At 35.1% G+C, this 27,668-nt stretch overlaps 1 long non-coding RNA gene across 6 annotated transcripts; it reads right to left on the minus strand.

Annotated features, from left to right (window-relative positions):
* On the minus strand, positions 1-27,668 carry LOC104892925 (uncharacterized). 6 transcript variants are annotated; one of them, XR_007274503.2, is made up of 5 exons: positions 27,494-27,668; positions 25,224-25,325; positions 13,397-13,515; positions 7,978-8,275; positions 4,678-5,035 (listed from the first exon to the last, which is right to left on the minus strand). It is a non-coding gene; the product is annotated as an uncharacterized LOC104892925 (long non-coding RNA). The 6 variants fall into 6 exon arrangements; XR_002039917.3 differs by lacking the exons at positions 4,678-5,035; positions 7,978-8,275 and adding an exon at positions 1-196 and having other exon boundaries at positions 27,494-27,657; XR_789989.4 differs by lacking the exon at positions 7,978-8,275 and having other exon boundaries at positions 4,689-5,035; positions 27,494-27,656.

Genomic DNA, 27,668 nt, shown 5'->3' on the forward strand with positions numbered 1-27,668 from the left:
ATTTTGTTTAATGTTACTATGAATAGTAAGGAATATTTATTTCACCAATAAAAAGTAAGGAATATTTACAAACTGATAATTTGACTGAAATGTTTAAAATTGTTCTGATGTAACACACCTCCATATAAGTCACTAAATAATGCAACCCCGATGATTGCTCTCCTTTTTGAATCCCAAACAGTCATCCCTGCATCAACTAAGAAGAAACAAAAAGGCTTATAATTAACCACAATAATTTCAAAACAATACTACTTTTGACCATCTTGGGATCAAACATGCAAATCTTTGTCCTTATCTTGGGTAATATACTAATATGTAGAAATATGCACCAAAAATTATTCGTAGAAATATTATATGACTACCTATGTATCTAAATAAAAGTTGTTTTTTGATTATGAGTTTTAATCTTGAGTCTTGATAGTCAATTATTCGTAATAAGAATCATTGTATAAACAAAAAGAAATTCGTTTTCAAACAAAATCTTAGTCCTATAATACTATCTCTTCCGAGAAAAAAAGAACATTTTAAAACTCGACAACAAAAAAAATTCATCCACACATTCTATGTTAAGGTTTTGATAGATTTAGTCCAAAGGATTTAATTAATGATAAATATTAAATGCAAGTCCTAAAATGTACTCCCTCTGTATTTTTTTATCTTTCCTACTTTGACTTTGCACGTTTGCCAATGCACTTATTCTATGTTAAATATCTTTCATTACATATTAGTAAAAATTATAATAATTGAATATTAATAAAGTACTCATTGAGACGAATCAAACAAGACCCACATGACTATATTTTTCTTATATATCGAGAGAAATCTAAAAGATTCTCTCTACTTGTGAATAGTGTCAAGATTCTAAGTGAGAAAGATAAAAAAATACAGAGGGAGTATCACAAATTCATGATGTTAATTAATATTTTCATTTTAAGGCGTAATTTCAAAACTTTAACCACAACTAATTTGTGCTCATTCTAAAAGCCATATTGCTCATTCTAAAAGCCATATTGTCCATTTCAAAGTTATTTTTACTCATTTCGCACATTTTAAATTTGGACTTACTCACCTTCAGCTTATTTTTTCGAACATTTTAAATTCAAACTTACTCATTTTCAAGTTATTTTTTGCTCATTTGACCGAGTAAATCTGCCTATTTAAATGTACAATACGTTATTTTTAAGATTATATACATCATTTTTCAAATATTATAGAAAAATAAATGACGACAATATAATAGGTAACACCTAAAAAGGGAATATGGAGTAATCCATAGGGTTCATACTATAGAATCTAATGATACTTGAAAACTGGATATTGTCAAACACAATGACGTCTAGAAAGCTTTGCAATGTCAACCTTCAAAGCAAAACCCATGATGCTCGGACAACTGTATTATAAAAATTGCAAGTTTTATTATTTCATAATGGAACGCAATAAATAATAATAATAATAGACATAATAAATTATTAGTATTAATGATAAGTTTGGTCAATAATATGAGATAGAAGTAATTTTTGCCTTATCGAAGCTACAGCCAGCTCAGATATCTCTTTATGCGACAAGAGTTCATGAAGCAATGATTTTAAGATCTTAAGGGACAAAAATTGCTGGTTTATAATGTCAGCCATTATATTTATACCTTCAATCTTCTATTTCACGACTCCCATTTTTTGCAAATAAGAACTATCGATTAAGTTAGTACACTTTGCATAAAAGCCTATAACTCTAGTGAATATGAATATTGCTCATAAAGAGATACTTTGGACTAGCACATCGACGTAAGTATATAAGAGTACACTTAGCAATACTATGTTACAGTGTCCTTTTGTATCTTGATTATACATGACGTTAGGGGTGTAGTAGTGATATCGCTTCTCATCTTTTATCTTTAAAGCATAGGGATCAAATTTCATGGGATTCTTATGAGGAATTCCCAATATTCCCCCCTAGAGTGAGTCCCTCTCATCTTACCAAACAAAAAATATATATCTTGATTATATATTCTCTATATTACTCGAACTCTTCAAATATATTAAATCCAAATATGGTGTACAACACATAGTCTTAGTTTCCAAAGTGTCCAACACTTCCCTCTTTCTTGTCCAAACTATTCATTCGCTATGGTTTCTGACATAAATAAGTCAAGATTTTCCGAAGTAATTGTTGTTGTTTTAGGTTCACGCCCGACACAACTATGACACAAACTCTCGGAAGGCTAGTGAAAGATCTGAAGTAATTTCCTATCTATAAATATTTATCTGATAAATTGCTAAACTGAAATATATTCTTATTAGTTTTTTTTAACTTGAAAAGATAAATTAGTGCACAATCATAAAACATGATTGTTAAATGCAACCTCACTTTACTAAATACAACCCTAGATACCCCTCATAACTCCGTTCACCATCTACCAATTTCTACCGACGATCTCTATACCATTTCTCTGGTTTTTTTATTTAGGGTTGTACCAATTTAATTTCTAAGAATTCCTCCATTTACGAATGATTTCTCCATAACAAACACAACAAATTCAGTGATTTCTCTTCCTCCTTTTTCCATTTTCGTGGTTTTGTCTTATTCTTTCCTCCATTTTCGTGATTTCTCTTCCTCCTTTCTCCATTTTCATGGTTTTAAAACAGCAAACAACAAATTGCAAATTATAATTTGGAAGGAAACTACAAAAATTATTGAAGGTTCGAATTTAAGCGAATTAGATATTAACTTTTGAGGAAAGTGCACGAAGTGAAGCAAATCGGTTCATCTTCTATATTTGTTGTTGACATTTTCTGCATTTTTTTCAGTTTTGTTGTAACTTACTTTATGAATTCTTCTAGATTACGCTCCATAATTACTCCTATGCTGCGAATTTGGTTTGTTTGGATCCCATGACTGTTTCGTGCAATCTGCAGGAAACAGAATAGATTGTTTCGTGCAATCTGCACAAAACAGAATAAACTGTTTCGTTCAATCTGTACGAAATAGAGTAATTGGGTTCTTGTAAATTGCACGAAATAAGGCAAACCGATGCATAATAATCGCCCGACAATGCATAATAACGAAAAAAATGAACAACATACACCAAATTGAAATTCGTTTGAGTCAAAATTATCGTTTATTGAGTATCAGATTAAAATTTGTGAATTAAGTTTTCTATGAAGTTCTTTTCCTCTAACAATTATAAAGGAGGAGGAGAACATATTTTTCAGAGAGAGAAAGGTTTTTTAGAAAGAATATGATAATAAGGATTATTTTTTGGACTACGTTAGTAAAGTGATACTGTGTTTAGTAACCCCCTTATAAAAAGGAGAAACAAGGGTGGGATGAAAACTTATGCATTTCCCCGCTTTAAATAAAAAGGGTAAAATAATAAAAGAAAAACTTAAATGGACCTTCTTGTGAACGAGGTATCGTGATATAGTCCGTTTTTATTTGATATCTTAAGTTTCTACTTGATAGAGTAGGTTTCTACTTGATATATAAGTTCTACCTGATTTAGTCAGTTTTTATATGATATAATCACCTTTTGTATAGTTAATTTTTTTATATGATATAATCGATTTTATGATATAGTTAGTTTTTCATTTGATATACTCGATTTATTCTGATGTAGTCAATTTTTTATGACTTGGTTTGGGTTCATAATAACATTTTGTGAGCCTGGTCAACGCAAAACTTTCTATGGGTAGAATAGAAAAAAGTGACTATAATAGCATACAATATCATGTTAAGGAATTCCTTGATAGAAACAAATAAAAGATACTAGTAATTTGCATCTCAGCATTCAAATCCACGAGACCTCAACCAGCCAAAGTCAAGCTGCAGCCTAGAAGCAAGTTCCAATACATAGTAATTTTAAAACAACCAAAGCAAAGAGGATATACTCCTAAAGTATACTAAGTTAAACGAATAAGGCTCCTTATAAGGAAACACAGGAAGGGATATGAGAATCCATGATAAGCAAATGACAAGATAAGCTCAAGAGTCAAGGCATCTTCTCTCATGAGTAATGACTAATATCTTAAATTTTACAATAGGCCAAAGATAGAGGAGAATATTTACCCCAATATCAACAATCTATATATTATCTATCTCCATTTGTTTGCCCCATTTTCCTTATTTAGTGTTTCAATAATCATATTGATTGAGCGGACAGTATGCAGTGTTATTTTTTGCATGTGAAGCAAAAGAAATGTGGTACGATATAGTAAGGATCGTGTTTCCTCAAGAAAAAAACAGAGTCTTTTTACAAGCAATTCAAAATGAAAAATAAAGTAATATTTAGAGATGGATCTACTATAAATTTTTAAAAACAATTCGGTGAAGTAGATCTAAAAGAGTTTGTTCACTCCGTCTTTAATTGTTTTACAGAAGCTAACATGTCAGCCAATTTCATGACTAATAGCCATTATTGCGCCTTATTTGTTATTTCCATCGCAGTCGTGTTAGATTCTTTTATCATCAATGACAATTTTGGATGATTTACATTTGCTCTATACTAGAGAATATACATCAACCTAGATTTGTAAAGAAGTTTATTCTACATTCATATGTTGTAGTTGCAATCACAACTTACCCTCTTATATACTCTATAACATAGTTTTGTCCTTTAAGGCATTCTATTTCTAACGCATGGGAAGTTCAATCACATGAAGTCAAGACTCAAGATATTGAAGCTCCTAGCTAATTTCTAAATATAAGCAGAAACCCATAGAGCTTAAGTTACCTTTATTAATCTATCCTTTTAAAAAACTTTATAGGGTTAGGCATGTGAGCACGTGCGCTCAAGGAACGTCAGAATCTATGCCCTAAGGAGGTACTTGCATGTGCCCTGTTTAATGATTTGTTGGGTTTCGATAAGTAATTTTCCTTTCTTTCCTCTCCCACGCTCCCACGTGACAGCAATTCATTAGCTCTAGAAATTCCGTGGGCCCAACCGCAACTTGTCAACTTCTCAGTTCCCAATGCTCAAATTTGGCGCTGGCCCATGTCACAGGCCCATCAAATAGCTGCTTCGTCCTCCTTCATTTTCCATCTATAAGGGTTGGTTGCTCCAGTTTAATCAAATTGTAAATTTGTAATTTTAGGATTAACTAAGTCCAACCAGCTATAAAAACTTCAAATAAATTCATTTCAGCAATATCCGAGTTAACTGTTTGGACCATGTCTACACGTATTGTAATTGTAAAATAAGTTTTAGTGGTCCAACTTAACTCTAAACTTAACTTATCTTAACCTTATTGTCACCCTTATATCATACTAGCCTTCTACGCATGCAATGCGTGCCCCAATTGTTTGGGGTATATTCTTAATAAATTTCATCTAAATATAATTTTTAGAAGTGTGATTTATAATTATTGTTGTACAAACTAATGTCAAGTGCTTAGAAAATGTAATGAACATTTAGATATAAGGGAATTTTTTCCTTCAATAATGCCAAAAAGGGGATTAATTCCCAAAATGTGCCACAAAATTTTTTATTTCCCTGCGTACCGTCCACGTAGGACGGCACGCGAAAAAAAGTTTTTTTTTTTTTTGAACGGAGGTAAACGCTACTCGGAGTAGCGGTTCACTTCAAACAAAAACCGCTACTCCGAGTAGCGGTTCATTCACATAAACCGCTACTCAGAGTAGCGGTTTAAATGTATGAACGCTACTCAGAGTAGCGGTTTCCCCCTCGGGTTAACCGCTATTCCAGGTAGCGGTTCATTCTCATTAAACCGCTACTCTGAGTAGCGGTTTTGTACCCACTACACAACTCACTAATTGTTTCCCACATAACTGGCCAACTGCCAGAAAGCCAAAAAAATTCCAGCAATCCCAAACAAACATCCAACCTGCAATTCCAGCAATTCCAAACAATTATCCATACTCCAATTTCAACATTATCCAACCTGCAATTCCAGCACCAAATTCCATTCAACAACACCAAATATAAGCCACACATTGATCACTCATCACCAAGTTCATACACATTCAAATGTATGTAAAAAAAATTTAGTTACAAGTTAGAGTGAGAAAATAATGTTAACTAACTACATAAACAATAAATGAAACTTCTAAAACCCTCTCTTCTTCTTTTGTGAAGGTGTAGATGAGCTAGGTGTGGTTTCATGAGTCTCTGCAATGGCATCAAGAGAAGGGGGAGAAGTGGTTGTGAGAGAAAAAAAATTTCGAGCACCTGTAAATTTGGAAATTGGGGGATTTAGGTCTGAATTGGGGATTTTTATAAACCGCTACTCGGAGTAGCGGTTTTCTTTAATGAACCGCTACTCTGAGTAGCGGTTTACAACGGGTCCAAAATCTTGTAAACCGCTACCCAGAGTAGCGGTTCATTAAAGAAAACCGCTACTCAGAGTAGCGGTTGATTTTAAATATAACCGCTACTCTGAGTAGCGATTTTTATGCATTAACCGCTACTCTGAGTAGCGGTTTTACTGCAGTTTTAAAAAAAAAAAAAATTTCGCGCGCCGTCCTACGTGGACGGTACGCAGGGAAATAAAAAATTTTGTGGCACATTTTGGGAATTAATCCCCTTTTTAGCATTATTCAAGGAAAAAATTCAGATATAAGGTCTTATAGCCAAATTAAATTTGTAATTTTCTTAAAATTAAATAACCATTTTTCTCATTGTGTCAAGTTACTTTGTTAATGCTTATTTAGTTTAATTTATCATTAGAACTTTGACCACATCTTTAAATTAGGAAAAAATATATTGTAGAAAATTTGAATATCCAAATATATATTTAGTTAAGGACAAAAATGACTTTTTAAAGGGGGACTCCATAGCTTCCCTTGGCTTATATTATAGAGATTTTCATCATTTGTAGTACACTATTACTTCCAAAAAAATTCAAACCGTGATTTTTCCCTTACTATGAATCTTCTGATTTTCCACATCAAATAAAGTGTTAGCTTTCTTATTCTTAAAACTCTGTGTAAGCTTTTGAGTTGATAATACTCTCACTTGTGGTGTAGGATGGAAAATTCACATTCATTCCAAACCAATATACCGTTAATTATATTATCTATGCCTAATCATCAGGCAAGGTCCTTATCACCCTATAGTGCAACTTAACCTAATCACACACTCACAAGGTAATGCCTAGATCAGTTCTCAACTAACATCATGCACTAAACATTAAACTTTACGTCATGAGTTTGGAAACTTCTATAGTAATCATCTCTAATCCAATCACACAGTAAGTTCAAAAGCAACTTAATTATTCATGAGACTAAAATGTGACAGATGGACAAATTACTTTAAAAGGTTCAAACTCTCAGCATATAGTTCTAACAATACAAAGAGAACTTCATGCACTTTTGTACTTCCAAATGTAATGCAGAAAGTTAGGTAATAAATAAACAAGTTATAGGTAAGATTATAGAAACTTACATGTAGTTTAAGGCTAATCTAAGAGTTATATTAGCCAAAAGTGATTTGAAATAATCAAATTGCAGATAAGTAGGTAAACTAAACATCAATTGTTTTAGATGGGATATGTGTACTTTGTACGATAACATATTATGACAAGAGGCCACCAGAACTGAAGCTTTTTTCTACTAAAATAAGTGATTAGTCGAGCTAAGATACGTATCCTGAATGGAACACGAACCAAACGCATTATTCTATAACAATCACTTCAACAGATGGAACAGTAAAGATGACAGAAGAATTAGCATAACCTAATCTAGGGACACCGAGATTAGAGCATATTAATTAAAGTCAGCTTATTAACTGGACCAATGAAATACAAAAGGAGGAGTGTTTTTCTTTCCCATAAAGCATAACGGCATGCCCTTTTTCTTGTGGTCCAGGGATTGGATTGAGAATGACGGGGTAAAAATGATCCTTTATTTCTGTAAGGAATTGATTCTTTTGTCTTAAACATGATTGTTATAGTAGTGGATAACTAGTGGCTAATAACAAGTGCCAAGATGAGGGTTCAAGCCAAGGAGAACAAGTTAGTGGTTTACCTCTACTGCGCAATAAGAAGAGTACAGGCAAATTTAGCTACAGAGTCTGATAATCACTGGAAAATTTACACACCTGGAGAAATATGGAGAATAACCCGTTCTGGTGATGTGTTTTTAGTTAATGCGTAATGGAGGAGTGACAACTCACTCTCCGGATCGGACAAGAGGTTCAAACTCGATGCCATTTTTTCAATAATTGTAGGGCTAGTGTACAATTCAACTATATGGGGAAAGCTCGAGTAGAAACACCTGATATTGGATCAAATGAGGACAGAAGACCCAAGAACCTGCAACTAAACTGATAAAATAGAAAACTCGTGTTAGACAGGTAGTCGGAAGGATTAACTATAGGTGAGTTGAAGAATGGTTGTAATAAGAGATATAGGTGAGCTACTGTACTGAATACCACTATTAGAAACAGTCTAATTCTCAAATAGGAGTGCAACTTACTTATAGATAATCGGCTGATTGTTTAATATAGCCATATTACAGATTTAAACCAGAGGCACATAATACAGCCCTGAAATGTTGTCACTTGCAGGACAGCAAGTTGGAATAGTAAAAATGATCTCACTTTATAACAAACGTGGCTACTACTACTCTACTACTGTGTTTCTGCAAACTACAAGCAGTTCATTTTAAGCAAACTGTCCATTACAATAGAAATCTTGAGGCTCCTATTCCAGAAACAAAGTTCCTTTATCAGCAAACACCAAAACTTCCAGCAGATAAACGCTATGACTATTGTTTTTTGCTTAGACAAGCTGATTTTAGTGCTCGTCTTGCTACTGTCTTCTCCAAAGATTGGTATTTATAACAGATAATTTGCTTAAAGAGCTAGAGAGTCAAATACAAATTTCAATTTCATTGTTCTTATTTCATAAAAGAAAAAACACTATAACGGTGAGGGATTTCAGGCCTATTATTCTAGTGATTGGTAAAGCTCATATGAGATTTTGACAATGTTCTTACTTCTTACGAGTACTTCGTACTATGCTTTCTACAACTACTTGATTCAAATACAGAACTTTTCTGGAGATTTAGTGAAGGCTACATTTCTTTGGATACAGCAGAAGAAGATACTTAGGTTATATGATGCGCAGAGGCAAGGGAAGAAAGTTGAGAAGACCTAAGCATGGATTGTGGTTTTAGAAAAGTTAACCAACTAATGAGTTTAGGACTATAGAGATGTGCTCAATGAAAATTGTCTCTGGCATTTGTAATTCGCATAAGAGAATGCCTAATGCCTTTTTCTTTTTAATGACTTGGAGAACATAAGGAGAAATAAGAAACTAAAACTTCCACAGTTTATTAGCTTTATTGTTATGTTCTTAGGTTGGCATGAATAACACTAGTGTCGGACTTTCATGGATTATGTTCTTTCTTTCACGCAGGTTGCCTTTCCTCTTGGAATTACTTTAGGAGACAACTACGCACATCATTCTTAACACTCTGTATCCAGGTCATCTTTCGGTCCCCCAACTTCTTCTAAAATCTCCATACTACCTTCACCACCCTTACCAGTGCATCATTCAATCGAGCTTTCACTGCATAGAATTGAACCAACCCTCCTGTTTTTTTTCACATGCACCTGGAAAAGAAGGAAGGACATACCTGTCATTGCATAGGTAGTTAGGTAGATAATGGGACACACAGGGGTGTTTTGGGACTATCCTAAAACAGTATTAGACTGTGCATTGGAAGGAAGTATGCTAAGAGGAGAAAATAATTCTAAGAAGCTTGTTACCTGTTAGAATAAATTACGAAATGAACAAGAGTCACAAGATGAACAATTCTTCTAGGCGTGGATCACTTTCCCAAAAGTAATATTCCGACCCTATTCGTAAAGCACGGGTATCACGGAATTCACCTTCGAGATACAAAGAAGAAAAACAATAGTGGTCACGCTTACTATGAACACTATCAAATTGAAAATGAATTTGTGAGTATTTGTGAAGATGAAGAACTTGTTAAATTTCCTTTCAAGTTTGTATGTAATAGAGAAGAAGTTGTTTTTCTCATTATTCTTCATCATATGACATGTTTCATATATATACTAGTGCCCCATTATTTCTTAGAAACCGAAACAATGTATTGACAAACCGTCAATTTGCAAAGCCACGCAAAAACGCAAGAAAAACAGAAGGAGCTTCGCGACTCGAGATCAGTGTCGCGAGTCGCGACCTGGGCAGCGTCGCGAGGTGCGACCCAGGTCGCGAGTCGCGACCAGTGCAGTGCTGCCCTTCTTCCTGCTTGCGTGCCCTTCTTCTTGCTTGCGTATTACTTGAGCTTGTTACTTGTGCTTGTGTATAGCTTGTGCGAGGCTTAGCCACACAAGCATTCACTTCACAGCCACATTGTATATTACATGTATCATTTGAGTAAAACACCATGACCAATTTACTCAATTAATACATCATGAAATTACTAATCTTATACTCTAAATTCCAACATTACCTTGAAGAAGCGTGATTATCCGGAAAATTCTAAGAAGTTTGATACCTTGAAGAGTACCTACCTCTTGAAAGTGGGCAGATTAGTAACCATTTAGTTGTGCTCAAAGGAATACAATCATATCCTTCTATTTCACCTTTATTTCTTCTTCTTCCTTAATTCTCTCTCCTTTAATATATTGTTGTCAATTTGTAACTGAGCAAAAGTTCTCATCTCAGCACTTGGTGAGGACATCTCCTTAGCCCTTATAAATTGGTAGTGATGCGAATTTTCTCCAATCTTGTGGGATCTTATCTGTCCTCCAAATCTTGTTGAATAAGTCTATAACCAATCAATACGAACCTTCCCTATGCATCACCAAACTTCAATAGGGAGACCATTTCGGCAAACTGTAAATTTCATTCTTTTCGATGTCTACCATTATTTTCTGGATTTTTGCGTATATAATCGCACTTAAGTTCCCGCATATAGCTATTAATTCGACTTCCATTAAATAGCTTTTATCCTTAGTTTCTCTATGCTAAACCGGGATCCTTTGCTTTTATCTTTCACAATATCATTTACACACAGATAAACCATTGCTCAACAGTTGCCTTATCTTAGCTAACTTACAGATTAGTTTTTCACCGCGAGTCTTGATTTTTGTAGACGTCCTTATATACCTTTAAAATTGCTTGTCAGACTCAGATAGCTTCTTAAAATCTTAACCTTAGCGTTCTTATTCTTAATCATTGTTTCTACGTACATATTCAACAACGTTGTATCCCTCTAAATAAGTGTATTTCCCTTTGATTCTCCAAGGTCCTCCTAGGCTACTCTAGTTATACAAATTTCAATCTTCCGTGCAATTAGAGTCGAAGATCTTGTGCTAAGGTCCAATCACCCCACTTTGTGGGTATAAACTTTACCATTACCTTCATTTAAACTTCACCATCTTATTAACATCTATTATTCTTAAACTTGCCTCGAACATCTGGCACTAGAATTCTATGTTGAGTAGCTACACTCTATGTTACTCGGACTCGAGTACCCATGTCCGACACGGGTACGTGTCCAAGTGTCTGCTATTTTTGGCCCAAAATGAAGTGTCACGTCCATGTCCGAGTGTCGAAGATCCGACACGGATACTTGAGGTGAATTAAAGAGACCGAGCAACAAAGGATACACTTTCCCTTGGATAACCTTACAGTTTAGGCAGCTACACCTATCTGAGCTCCTTTCTAAGAGAAAGTCTATTTTTGTTGCATTGTTTACTTCAAAAGGTCACTATATGCCACTGAATGTGTATCCCACTTCTTAAACCATGTGCTTGCAAGGTTCAAGTCTATGCCTGAGTAATATCTAAAATGGTCTCTCTCCCTACATTGCTTCTTCCATATCCAAAATCTATGGACTCTCCCACTTCAAAACTTCTTCCATATCCAAAAACCCTTTACGAACACTTTCAATACCACTGCAATTTCCCGTTACATGTCCATTTAAATCTCCCCGATAAATAGTTTCTCTGTGTGAGGAGTACCTTGAACCATCTCATCTAAATCCTCCGTAAACTAATGTTTAAGAGATTCAGCTAAACCAAGCTGAGGAAAAACATACACTAACTATATATACACTCTCTCTATCACATATGATCTTTACTCTCATGTGCCTATACAACTCTACTACGTCGTTTACTAGCCTATCATTAATAACAAATATCAACTCTTTTCTACTCATATGTTGTCATGAATAAAACAGCTTACACCTCAAGGCCTGATAAATCTAAACTCGTGTCATCCTCACTTCTTCTAACTATATAACATACCAACTAAACCAAGCTGAGGCACCACATACTCTAACTATATATACTCTCTCTATCACACACGATCTTTACTCTCATGTGCCTATGTAAGACTAGCCTATCAATCATCATCAATAACAAATATCAACTCTTTTCTACTCTTATGTTGTCATGAATAAAACAGTTTATACCTCAAGGCCTGATAAATCTAAACTCGTGTCATCCTCACTTCTTCTAACTCTACCAACTAACCTATAACAGACCTCGTGTTCCAAGAAAACAATTATCTAATATACTAGAAAATGATCTAGATCAATTCCTTTAATAGATCAAGTCATCAAGATAGGATCAAGCTACAAACATCTTTTGTTGTGTGTGATTGACCATATATTTGTGACATCATATTAGACACTTCACTTTTAACCCTTTTGGATGTTTTCTGGATATTAAAGTTCTATGTAGGAAAGTTCAACATAAACCAATAAAATTAAGTTCATGTAGAATTTAAGATCTTTGGTAACAAGGATCCACCACTATGAATGCAGGATCCCTAATAGCCTTCAGGAATAGCTTGCTCATTATTATTGGTCCGATTGCAAAAGATATGCAGATATGCACAATCATCAGCAGTGGCAAATTTTAACTCCAAATTGAGCCATTTTATTGTTTTGCCACATGCTATGAGCCTAGACAGAACATATACAAAGGCATAAAGCTTTGCAATGTAAGATTCTCCTTTTTGAGGCTATAGGTTGTTTAAATGTATGGGTAAAAGGGTGAATCTATCCTGATACTATATTATGGACGCACGAATTTTTCCGACCTTTTGCCATATGCACAGCATGATTAACATCCACTCCATCATTACTTTCTGTACTAGAGGCCTTTGGTCCTCTAGATTATGTTACTAGGCTTACTACTATTACTTTGTATGTACTCTTGTTATAAATTCTCTTCTCGAAAAAAGAATAACACTACAAAACCAGTAAGTCAACCGGAGAAAGAAAAAAAATTCAATACACACTATATACAGAAACAAATGCATGAACAGCAGTAAGCAAGAGTCATATGGATCTAGAAGCCATGTTCGTTTCCAAAAATGATGTTCAACTAAAATAGGGCTTTAACATATACCTGAAGTTTTGAGCTCCATTTCTAATTAAATGCAACACCAACAGTACTGACCTCATGACATGGATGATGAAGATACGGAAACTACAGAGTTTTAAATCACAATGAATCAAAGACACTGCTAAAAGCACAACATTCTGATCGCTGCCTCTGTGTATTCATAAGCTGTAAACCTGTACAGGATGGAGTCAAAAAGATTGTCGTACAGCACATATGGAGAAACTCTGAAAGAGGCATGTTCTTAAACTAAATCTTCCAGTATTTGTACAGAAAAAGATGAAAATAAAAAGATCATCATGCCAAACAGCACAGGGAGATTTATTAAAAAAAAAAATTGGAAAGAGGGATGCCATGCGAAAACACAAGTTATATATGAGACATAGCGAATTAAGAAGAGATTGATCTGGATGGAGAGTACCCCACAACCTATGTTACTTGGACATGAGTAATAGTATTCGACACGGGTATGTCTAAGTCAGTGATAATGTTACCTAGTTCGTTAAACACTTTTAAGGACTGCAATCTCAATGAAGGCGTTTGTTGCATGCAAATGGCATACTTTCGGGATACTTTAACAAACTTACGCAGCAAATGTCACTTATCTATCTTGTACTGCAAATTAGAGTGGTCCAAGTGTCTCATTCAACTATATTATGAATAAAATCCATGATTTTGGCCTCATTGAAGTGTTGAAGTGCCCACACCCATGTGAGAGAGTCAAGAATCCAACACGGGTACTGAAGTAAAATGAAGGGTTCGAGTAACATAGCCCAACTTATTGACAAAAAATCAGGCTATATGAAAATTTGCAGTTTGAGGAGTTCCAATGGATGGAAAAAAAATATATATTTCCCCCCATCCCCATCCTGTCTTCTTTCCAATAATCATAAGCTACAGCTGACTAAAAACAACTACCACTTGTTTCTGCTAAGTAGAAAACGAGGACTTTGCCACTTAAGGGTGAGAACACCATCATTCTCATTAAAACTTGATGTTACAGGCTGATGACGGATACCAAAATCTGGAACTCTGGAGAAAACGGAGGACAATGAAGGACATTCATTTGACTAATGCGCAACTGATAAATCAAACCTGAATTCACAGACTTGTGCCCTGAGATAGTCAGATAAACCATTATTTAATCTAAAATGCTGGATCTCAGATAATCTATGTGGCTTCATATAAATGGCTATCTCTTGTCCGTAAGGCATTACCGGACTATCCAAATACTCTGGCATGTCTTACTTTCAAAGGCCAGTAATAACACATAAGAGCTTTTTCCAAAGTGTTCCTTCTGTCAAACAACACAGGATACTCATTCATTACTTGAAGCATCTGTAGATATTGCCCTAGAGCCGTGCAATTCTGGGCTTTAACCACTACCCCTCTGGATACTAATCCCAATTCTGTGACTGAATTAAATCCAACATCTGCCGAATAGAACTCTATGCCAAATCTGTGTGTATGAAAATGACCTCTTCTCGTTTGCTATCTGGCATCTTTGGCTCCATAGATACTCCAGGTCTTCAACAGAAAAAACTTCCATCTCGTGTCCTTAAAACTCCTATTGGACTGCCACTGAATAGTTCTATACCCATAACCATCTGAAACCCCCCCCCCCCCCCGCCTAAGTGGACACCTCCACTTTTAAACTCCTTGAAATTCAACACAGATGGCTCCTTTGACTATGAATCTACGCAACAGCAGTTTATAGATATTACATGGGAGATTTGGTTGAGGGATGTGTATTCAGATCTTACTCAATAGATCCCCTTGAAGCCGAGCTTAAGCTATCTTACAGGGCCTAACTTGAATTTGAAAAAAAAAAAAAGAAAGGAAGCTTAAGAAAACTATATCCTCTCCTGTGCAAAAGCAGTGACTAGCATAGTCAACATTCCATAAACAAGATACAAACTAAAGTCAAAAAATGAACTCCAGGGATCTTCTCCTACAAATGCCAAGAAGTAAAATTCAGTATGAGGGAAGGGAAGCAAACTAGGTGGCGGATGCACTAGCAAGTTTGGCAAAGGAAAACAAGGTGTGGTTCTTTTTTTTTTTGCAGTCCCCTCCCCTGGTTTTCATGAAACTAGCTTTGTATGCACGCTTTGCGTGCAAAAGCAAATAGGAAGCTAAATTGTGCAATACATCGAATAAAACTTAAATAACATGTAAGGAAAATTGTTCGAAAAGTTCCTGTAAAGAAAAATATGACATCGTCTATGTTTATCAAACATCCAATACCAACAAACATTTAAAATAGTGTTTTGCACTTGTTTATTTTGCTTGATAAACCTTCAAACTCATCGAGCAACCTTTTTAACTCGCCTGTAAAATCTAATGTGGGGAAACCTCGCTCTTCTTATATTCCGATTTAACTAATGCGGTCCTTGTTTCTCAAAAAAAGAGAAGACAAAAGAAAACTGATGCGTGCTGAGTATAACTCTCTATCTCCATTTTCATTGTTCAAAATACGCAATATGCTACATATAAGTTGCACAAATAGTGTGATTTTCATAAGGCATTGCAATTGCCTTTTTAAAAACCTGGCCTAATACAGTTGGATCCTAACGAAGTGCTCATAATAGTAGAGAAGGAAAAACCCAATCAATCCTAATCAAAAACAAGCTTCCCGCTAATGGAAAGGGCTTCTGAATTCTGATAAAGGGCTTCTCCAACTCTGATTGAGGCAGCTGTTAGCCAGGTGATTTAAATGTAAGACACAAACCAGGCATCCAGAAAAAATAAACACCCTTACACAGTAAAACTTTCATACTGCGTCATATTCATACCCTCCAAGTTACTAACTTACCCGTTAACATTACTATATAGTGCATGTTTGGCTCGTCTGGCAAGCGATAATAAATGGTTATAGTAGTAAACTAGTAATGATTTTTATGGTAATTTTGCAAAAACATGCCATTGTTCATGGTAATATAAGTTTGATCCAAAGATGTGTTTTTCTTTATAAATTTCAATAGCCTCTTGATGCCACATTCCAAAGGGGTAATGGATAGTAAAAAAATTTTGTTAGGGATGGGGATGGGCAAGCATCTCCATTGACATTAACAGGGAACTTCCCTAACCAAAAATTACCCTAAGGTTTATGATCATTTTGTCATTTGTTAGGGCTTACAAAGGGAATGTTAGTGTTTCAAATCAGGATGGCAGGAAAAAAAGACAAAGAAGGTTAAAGATCTTTCATGCTGACTCAATTACTCTAAAAGAAATTCTGAAATATAGCTATACTAGGAACATTAGCATTAGCCATTATGTTCTAACTAATACAAAATTATGTAAAATAACGTAATATAATATGGAAGACAAATATATCTTATTGAAGTATCTTTACACAAAATAGATCATAATTATATAGTAACATTACAAACTATAAATAAATGGAGTACCTAGAATTAAGGCTCCTATATCTTATCACCAACAATAACTATAACCAATTACAAACTTCTCATAATAAGAATCTACTTAAAACTCTAACAATTGCCTCCCACAAATCGATAATGGTACAATATCAATTTAGACTTTATTAGTGTCTAAAGAATGAACACACAACAAATTTCTGAGTTTCACAAACATATTTCATTTAAGAGCTTTTGTAAATATGTCTGCAAGTTGATCTTCGCTCTTGCAATGTATAAGATCAAATATTCCATCATTGCATAGATCCCTCAAAAAATAGTATTTAACGTCAATGTGCTTACTTCTTCTATTTAGCACCGAATTCTTTGACAGCTTAATAGTTGAGGTGTTGTCACAATATATTTTAGTAGGTCGAGTTTGTTTGAACTTTAGCTCATTTAAAATTTTCTCACCATATGCTTGGCAAGCACAAGTTGTAGCTGAACAAACTCTACTTCCGTACTAGATAAAGTAACAATGGGCTGCTTTTTCGATGACCAAGATTTAGCGCCTGTACCGAACAAAAAGACATAACCAGAATCTTGGCCGGCATGTCCCAGCCCAACCAGAAGTACTCCTGTCATCTTGATCTCATGCATAATCGCTATCAGTATAACTAACCATGTTGGACTTATTGCCTTTCTTATAGTATAATCCAAAGTATTGAGTTACTTGTAGATAGCAAAGAATTCTTTTAGCACCTAACAAATGTAATCCCGTCGCATTTTCCATGTATCAACTAATTAGGCTTACTGAATATTACATTAAATTGCCTATAATTTGTTTATAAAGCATACCATCAACTTTCTTCCCATGTATGTCTTTATGTAGCTCCATTCCACATTCAATTGAAGTACTTACAGGATTACAATCCTTCATCTGAAATTTCTCCAATATATCCTCCTGTATTTCTTCTAAGAAAGAAATATTCCTTGAACTGATTGAACGATATATGCCTAGAAAATAGTGCATTAATCCAAGATCAGACATTTCAAATTCTTCCATCATGGACCTTTTAAATTCTTGAAATGTTTCCTCTTTAACGCTTCGAGTGAAAATGAGGTCGTCAACATATAAGCAAACTATGAGCATTTTTCCTTCTTTTCCAATCTTAATAAACATAGTATGCTCATATGGACATTTTGCGAAACCAGATTTAAGAAATAAAGTCTTAATGCGACTATACCAAGCTCTTGGGGCTTGTTTTAATCCATATAGAGCTTTCTTTAATCTATAAAACTTTTCTTCTTTTCCGACCTTAACATAACTTTGTGGTTGATCAATCTACACTTGTTCTTCCAAGTACCCATTCGAGAACGGCGATTTGACATCTAGCCGGAAAATAGGCCACGAATTTTGTGCTGCCAAGGATACTACCATTCTTATCATGTCATGTCTTGCTACCAGAGCAAATACTTCTGTATAATCAACCCCAAATTGTTGCTTATTATCCCTTAGCTTCTAATCGTGCCTTGTACTTGTCTACCTCACCGTCTTTGTTCAACTTTGTTCTAAAAACCCACTTCACACCTCAGTGTTCAAGTATTATTCTTTTCAATAGATGTTATCTCATCATCCATTGCCTTACGCCACTTAGACTCTTTAATAGCTCTACCAAATGTTGTACGATCACAATCTGCAAATAAAGCAAAATGAAAAAATAGAGTTTTCATCTTGATCTATTCCTGTTATGTCATAATCTTTCATCCATGCCAGCCTTCTACGACTACGGCGTGTTTCATTTTCAGCATGACTGATTTGCGAATCTTCACTAACATTTGGTGAAGCTTTAGATGCATCAATTGGTTCTTCGATATTATGTGAAGGCAATTGTTTTATTGGTCCATCCTCAATATCATCATCTAAAGTTAATGGAATAGAATGACTTATCATTCCAATTCCATGTACTTTCTTCATCAAATACAACATCTCTGCTAACTTTTATCTTTTGTGTAAAAAGATTATATAATTTATATGCCTTCAAAGTTTCACTTACTCCCAAAAGGACACATTTTTCACCTTTGTCATCGAGTTTCTTTCTTTGAATATCTGGAACATGGGCATAAACAATACACCCAAATACATCTTATTTTAATTCGAGCAATTTAAATGGTATTGTAGTCGGAAATAGCCGAAGTATTCCAATTCGTGGTTATGGTGATTCATATTTGTCATCCCCCCCCCCCCAACCCTCCTTTAGCTCTCAAAAATGTCCTTCATGCACCCAAACTTTAAAATTTGATCTCCGTTCGCAAATTCACTAATGGTAATTATGTTTCTAATGAATTTGCTCCGTTTGGATTTTCTGTGAAGGATTTTCGGACAGGGAGGCAAATCATGAGATTTGAGAGTCGGAGTACCCTCTATCCAATCATCACACACCAACATCAAGCCACTCTTCCTTCAACTTTTGTTGCTCTTGCTCCATCCTTATGGCATGCTCGTTTGGGTCATCCGGGGTCTTCCATTTTGGCGTCTCTTAGGCATAAAATCCTATTCAATGTAATAAAATTGACTCTTTAGATATGTGTTACTTGTGTCCTCTCAGAAAACACGTGAAATTGCCATTTTCTAGTTATACTTCTAGTACTTTGATGCCATTTGATATTATACATTGTGATTTTTGGATATCTCCCGTTTTAAGTTCTTTGGGTCATCGTTATTATCTTGTTGTGTTGGATGATTATACCAATTATTTGTGGACTTTTCCAATGTCTAAAAAGTCGCAAGTTTACTCTATTTTTTTTACAATTTAGAGCTTATATCCGCAAACAATCTTAACGGGACATTAAATATATACAATGTGATAATGGTAGGGAGTTTGATAATGCATCTTTTTGGCAATTTTGTAAAAATAATGGCTTATCTTTTCGCCTATCTTGCCCATATAGATCTTCTCAAAATGGTAAAGCGGAACGCAAAATCTATACGATAAACAATGTTGTTCGTAGTCTTCTTGTTCATTCCTCTCTCCTGTCCACTTTTTGGCATCATGCTCTTCAAATGGCCACATATCTCCTCAATGTTCTTTCGAATAAGATGTATGCATATCATTCGCCTCTCCAACTTCTCTACAATAAAGAGCCGTCAAACTCTCATCTCCGTGTTTTTGGGTGTTTATGCTTTCCACTTTATCCTTCCACTACGATTCATAAACTTCAAGCCCGCTCCATACCATGCGTTTTCTTGGGTTATCCACCAAATCAACGGGGGTATAAGTGTTATGACCTCTCTTACCGAAAAATCATTATTAGTAGACATGTCATATTTGATGAGAACAAATTTCCATTTACTTCTCTTCATACTCCTCATTCTACTTCTTATGATTTCCTTAGTCCATGTTCTGTTTTGGATTTGCCATCCATTCCCCAAGCCCAAACACCTCACACTCCACAGCCTAATGGTCCTCCCAATGCTGACCCAAGTGTGATGCGTGGGCCCATAGCTTCTCCACAGCCCAATGGCAATCCTCCCTCCTCGCCTCACGCGAACAGCCGAACAGCGACCCCCAGGCCTGCGTCTCTCGCCCAACAGCCCCCCTCCCCCTCCTTCGCCCACCATCATCCCTATCTGGTCCGTCCCTCTCACCAGGCCCATCTTCTCCCTCTCTAACCCATCAACCATCCACAAATGCTCCCAATCCCCCTCCTAATTCCACTCTTGGTTCAAGGCCCGTCACTAGGAGTCAACATGGAATTCGAAAACCCAAAAAGGTTTTCTCTCTTCTTACACAAGTTGACCGCTCTCTTCTTCCTAAAAATCCCGTGTCGGCCCTCCGTGACCCGAATTGGAAACAGGTTATGGATGATGAATTTAATGTTCTAATTAACAATAAGACTTGGGAATTAGTGCCTCGTCCTCCTAATGCTAATATTATTCGATCTATGTGGATATTTGCTCATAAAGAAAAAAATCTGATGGTTCTTTTGAGAGGTATAAAGCTCGTCTTGTAGGTGATAGGAAAACTTGTGGAGAAACGTTTAGTCCGGTGGTTAAACCGAATACTATACATACAGTGCTCAGTTTGGCAGTTTCTAAGGGGTGGCCTTTACATCAATTGGATGTAAAGAATGCTTTATTACATGAAGAATTAAATGAAATTGTGTACATGCATCAGCCTAGAGGTTACCGTGATTCTAGATATCATAATCATGTGTGTCTCCTGAAGAAGTCTTTATATGGTCTCAAATAAGCTCCAAGCACCTGGTATCACCGGTTTGCTCACTATGTTGCAAAGATTGGCTTTATTAATAGCAAATGTGATAATTCTCTATTCATCTACAAGCGAGGTAATGATGTGGCTTATCTTCTTCTCTATGTAGATGACATTATTCTCACTACTTCCTCTACTTCCCTTCGGAAGTCTATTATGACACTTCTTGGCTCCGTGTTTGCTATGAAAGACTTGGGGTTATTGCATTATTTCTTGTATATTGGTGTGACTCGTCATGGAGGTGGCTTATTTTTGTCTCAACGAAAGTATGCGGAGGAAATTATTAAGCGAGCTGGTATGTCTAATTGCAAACCTCCCCCTACTCCTGTTGATACTAAATCTAAGCTCAATGCCACATCTGAGCATCGATGCAGTGATCCATCTCATTATCGGAGTCTAGTCGGGGCTTTACAATATCTCACCTTCTCCGGACCCCACATCTCCTATGCAGTGCAAGTGTGTCTATTTATGCATCAACCTATGGAGGAACATATGCATGCTCTCAAGCGCATTGTTCGTTATGTTAAAGGTACACTTGAGTATGGTCTACATTTGTACCCTTCTTCCACACCTACACTCATCTGATATACTGACGCAGATTGGAGTGGTTGTCGTGATACTCGCCGCTCCACATCTGGTTATTGTGTATATTTGGGCGATAATTTGCTATCATGGTCTTCCAAACGCCAAACTACTCCCTCTCGGTCTAGTGCCGAATCGGAGTATAAGGGGTAGCCAATGTCGTCTCTGAGTCTTGTTGGTTATGAAATATACTTGTGGAGCTTTATTGTCTGATTCGCAAAGCTACTTTGGTGTATTGTGATAACGTGAGCGCTATCTACTTATCCGACAATCCCATTCAGCATCAGCGTACTAACCACATTGAAATGGATATTCATTTTGTACGTGAGAAGGTTACCCGTGGTGAAGTTCGAGTACTACATGTCCCTTGCCGTCATCAAATAGCAGATATCTTTACAAAGGGCCTTCCTTTGATTTTATTTGAAGATTTTAGGGACACTCTCAGCATTCATCCTCCTCCCGCTTCAACTGCGGGGGTGTGTTAGAATATATGTAAATATAAAATATTTTCATTAGTCTTGTATTTAGGAAATGTGCATAATTAGTTCCTAATTTCTAGCCATGTAATAACTATATATCTTGAGGTTGTTATCTCTTTCAAATCAAGGAATTAATTTCTTTCAATTATGATCAGTAAAGGTAATCACATATCTTTTTACCACCTTTTGAAGAGAAGTCAATAGGACCACAATGTTGAGTGTACTAATTCCAAAACAACTTTTGCTCTCCAAGACTTGCCTTTTGGAAATTAAGAACGATGTTATTTGCTAAAAATACATTCTTCACAAATTTGGGAGGGAGCTGTGATATGAGGAAGTCCTATCACCATTTCGTTTTCTTGAAGCGTCTTTAGTCCACTGAAACTTAGATTTGCATAACGAAAATGCCAAAGCCATGTTTGATATTCCAATTTAGCCAATAAGGAAGAATGAATACCTTCAATCTTCAAAGGAAACAACCTATTAGAGTTCATCGGTATTGGTATGACTGCAATAATATAACCTCTTGTTGGCGAAAAAAATTCACAAGTGCCTTTTTGCATGGTTATTTTATAACCCTTTTCTTGTAATTGTCCCACAATTAATAAATTACTTTCAAGGTCTTGATCATACATTACATTTGAAATTGTTTCAATTAAACCATTCTTTGTTTTTATCTCAATATCACATTTCCCCATAACTTTTACCATAGAGCAGTCACCAAAAGTTAAAGTGGAATGAAAATATTCATTTCAATGTGCAAAAGATGACTTACATCCGCTCATGTGGTTACTACAACCTGTATCCACATACTAAATGTCGCTATCAGACTTAGTGTTATCTTGAGTAGCCATCAACAATGTTCCTAATTCCTTATTTTCGACGAAATTCGAACTTTCTCCTTTTTCCTTGTTAGCTGGTAGCTTCGTGTAACATTTAGAGCATAATGACCAAATTTATGACACCTGTAACATTCAATAGTTGACTTATCTGAATTTTGATTTCTAATTCTGTTTTGAGAATAGTCATGACTTGTTTTATAATTTCTACCATTATCTTTATATCCGCGATCTCCTCTTCCTCTACCCCTTCCTCTGAAATTATTAAATAGGGTATTGGTAGAAGCCTTTAATGATTGATCTTCTTTAGGTGAACTTCTGTTCATCTTTTGTTCATGCACCAATAACAAGCTTTGCAACTCATCAATTGAGAGTGTATCAATGTCTTTTGATTCCTCAACCGAACAAACGACATAATTGAAGTCTTTTGTCAATGTTCTTAAAATCTTTTCTACGACTGTTTCTATCATACTTTCTGCATGGAATCGCATCTTGTTGCATATTTCCATAGTACGAGCAAAGTAGCTTGTGATATATTCTTTATCCTTCATTTTTAATGTATCGAAATTACTTTAAGGTTTAAAGTTGTGCACGTTTCACCCTTACAGAGCCTTGATGTTTCTTTTTCATTGAGTCCCATATATCTTTTGACGTATCTTTACAAAGAATAGTCTCTAGGATAGATCAATCAATAGCGTGAAATAGAAAATTTTTCGCTTTTAAATCCAAAAGCTTTCTAGCTTCAAGTTCCTTTTTTTCTTTGTCGGTAAGAGTAGTGCCTTCTTTGGCTTCGGGACTCCCGACTCAATAACAACCCAAAATTCCTTTGAGCGCAAAAACATTTCCATTAACATGCTCTAATGATCATAATGAACACATCAAATCGAGGAATTGTTGCTTGGACAAAACTGGAATTCGTGTCCGAAGCCATTCAACAATATTGTGTGAAAGAAATAATATATTTTTTCCTCACTTTTTCTCTCTTTTAAAGGAAAAATAACTTGGCTCTGATACCACTAATACAAAATTATGTAGAATAATGTAATATAATATGGAAGAGAAATATATCTTATTGAATTTTCTTTACACAAATTACATCATAATTATATAGTAACATTACAAACTATAACTAAATAGAGTACCTAGGATTGAAGCTCTTATATCTTATCACCAACAATAACTATAACCAATTATTTAACTTTTCATAATAAGAATTTACTTAAAATAACTCTAACACTAACAAGTCAAGTCTCCTTCATCCTCAATCTTCACAATTATTCTTTACTTGTTTGGTTGATATGAAAAAACAAGGGAGACAAGACTTCCTAAAAAGTAGAATAATGTGAAGTATTTGGTTCGCAAAAATATACAAAGTTATTCTTCCCACAACATGAAAGAAGTTGCTTACCTAGATCGCTCTAGGAAAGTAGAACTTACCATGATCAACCAAACAACTTTTGGCACTTCCTAACAAATTAAATTTCAAGGGGAAAACAACTTCCTAGGAAACACTACAACCTATTCTCAATCAAATGACTACTAAGTTCTATCTTATTTCCAACTAAACAAATTCTACCTTCTAATGCATTGTAGTCTGTACTCTTCCTTCAAGAACCCTACCAAAAATTTAAAATAAAAAATAAAAAATCAGCAGCCCTATGATGAAAGCCTAAATATGGAGGTTAACTTTATGGGCTTACTCGCATAAAGCAAGAAAGGAATAAATAACAAAGAATTAGACAGGAAAAAATGAATTGGATATCCTGGCAGAGATAAAGAAAATGAGCAGATGAGTTTCACTCATCCCCTAAGTCCCACATAATCACCATCATATTTATATTTTGAAAGGAAGGGATATCGGATTAATCTGAACCTATGTCTCCTTTTCCTCCTCATTTTATGTATCACATCCGAGTATCATTTATCCAGTCACACATAAAAAGCTACAATATCTCATTTGTAACCAGTAGCTATAAGGAGAGCAGATGACAAGTAGTTTAAACCGCTAAATTCTGTAATTGTGCCGTAGAAGAACCAGAGTTAGAAACATCCCATGATCCCATACCAATTTTGAGAGTCATAAAATCCAATATATGGCCAAAAGCAACAGCAGGTTTTCAGGAACATCACAATAATTAAATCCAATCCACCCCATCAACTCTTGATTTTGTGTTGATCTACTAAAGTACAACTCCAAAGAAATAGAATTAAATCAAACAATTTCTCAACATTTAAGGGTGAAAGGCAGGTAAAATTAATATAAAAGTGATACTAGGATCACATATTTAGACCCTTTTCTGTGGATCTAAATTAAACGCCTTTACAAGAATAAAAGGCAAGTAATGAGCACAGACCTTTGAGTCGACTGCATGATACTCCTCCACTAGATGCTACATGAGTGCTGAGAACACATGGACAATGTCTTCGGCTCATGTTTAACTTTTTCATGAATGGACCTGAAAACCCAATTGAAAACAGAAATTTACTTTTTATAGAATGCAACCGAAGGAGATAGTTGCATCAGCAAATAAGATTAGAGGCTGATTCAACAATATTGTAAAAGAAGCCTGCAAATCCATAAGAATTAGTAGTCTTAGATTGAATCATTGCATGGATATTACATTGTGAAATTGGAATTGCTTGAGATTTGTAGGAGTTTATAGAATTTGGAGATAGTAAGTCCTAGGGGGGAAAACCAAAAAGGAGTTCAGGAAGGGCAAGCGTTAATGAGCCAACAAATCCGAGCATACAGCTACAGAATACCAAGGTGTAGCTCAACACTACAAACATTTGTTGATAAAAAATTTCTTCAACAACAGGATGAGGATAGAAAATGAGATTTATAGCAGCTATTAGACACACGAGTCCAAGAGTATTCCAAAGCAGTATCTTTTTAGCTTCAGAAGCAGCAACAGTGACATAAGATTGGGGGCTGGGGTAGAAGTTAATAACAAAAAAAGTAACACAGTACCCCAAGAATTCCTAATATATAAAGAGAATTTCAGCTTTCCTCCCACATGGTGAGATCCTTGAGTCCAAGCTGTATCTAACCTATTAAATTGACATTTTAGTTGTCGATAAGCAAAAACCTACATAGCAGTTCCCATGCCACACCTCAAAACATTCAGCCATCTAATTCATACGATAATTGGGGCTTGAAAACTGAAGAATATATCAAGCCTTTACTAAATCATAATTCTATCAATATTCTATATTTGTTTGGATACATAGCAGCTTACCTAAGCACATATCAATGTAAAGGTTTGAAGAGGAGCTGAAAAAAGAAGAAGAAAGGCAACTAGTTGATTAGACATTCCAGTGTGCCACTAATACAACTCGAAACTTTTTCAAAGATTTATTTTTTTGTTGCAAGTATTCTTCTCATTTCTGTTGTAGTGAAAAACCTGCTAGACAGTAGACACACGTATAATAGCACATAGCAAAATAATTAGGTTATTGTTTTCTGAATGCACCATTTTTTCTAATAAAATTTCCATCTTGCTGTCACCTTTCAAAAAGCCCCAAACATCTCCATAACATAAGATAACAATATAGCATCACCACAAAAACAAAACATTTTGTCTCAACTTCTGGTGATGCATATATCACATCTTCCATCACATAGTTTTTGTCCTCTATAAAACAATCTTTGGCAAAATTATACTTCCTTCGTTCTAAATAAAATGAAACACTTACCATTTTAGGCCGTCTCAAAATAAATGAAACGTAACTATATTTGGTACTTACTTCTCTATGTCTCTCTCTTCATCACATGGGTCCCTCTTTTTCTTTCTCTCTATCCCTCTCTTTTCCTAAATCCCCGTGCCAAGGCCTAACGTTTCATTTAAATCAGGACTTACTATGTTCTCAAATAATTATTCCAATTTGACTTCCATATTTGTCAAGGTACAACTTTTAGTTTTTACCATTAATATCTTGACTTTCTATAACTAAAATTATGAAACATCAATATTTTGAAATATACTTTTGAGACAAATTCAATAGCATTTGAGTAGACAATAACATTTTTTCCTATATATTGGTAGATAGTGCCGCAGTGAGATATGTGAATAATGTAATCGTTACAAAAAAAACCACATTTTTAAAACGAGCGAGTAATTTGTATATATATATCTACAAGATAAATTGTTATTCAATATTCAAACTTTTGTCCTATCAACAAATAAACAAATTAATCTTTGGCCATATCATATCTCTACAATACAACCCAAATTCAGCAGGAAATTAGTCATTGTATTGTTTAAAAGAAACAACTATAATTGATGATTTGAACTAAGCAGTTCGAACAAACGAACTCTAAAAACAGGAGCTGCATTTCCCTGACAAAAACTAAAAATTTCAATAAAACAAATAACAAAAGGGATACTCTTAATCAAATATCAGTATATTGTGAGGTAAAATGAAAAAATGTTTCCAAATGCAACAAATTATCATCATAAACAATTTACTTACAAAACAAAATAAAGCAAAATAAGCAATCAGAGACATCAAGAAACAGAATCAAAAGGGCAGAGGCAAGTACATTACAAACATAAAGTTGAGATAAAGAACACTGAAAATGACAAAAACTTTACTGAGTAAGAACAAAATAGCGATAGATTACCAAGGTGTTGCGCAGTTGAAGATTTACAAAAAGGCCAAGCAAATACCCCAGAAACTTTTCTGGGTTGCTTTTCCCTCCTTTTCTTCTCCAGGCTAACACCCCCCAGCGTCTAAGCCTCCGAAGTATTGGCCCACTTAACTACTCCTCCCCTCCCTTTTTGTTTGCCTATTAAAAA

The sequence above is a fragment of the Beta vulgaris genome, chromosome 5 (assembly GCF_026745355.1).
Source record: "Beta vulgaris subsp. vulgaris cultivar EL10 chromosome 5, EL10.2, whole genome shotgun sequence".
Lineage (NCBI taxonomy): Eukaryota > Viridiplantae > Streptophyta > Magnoliopsida > Caryophyllales > Amaranthaceae > Beta > Beta vulgaris.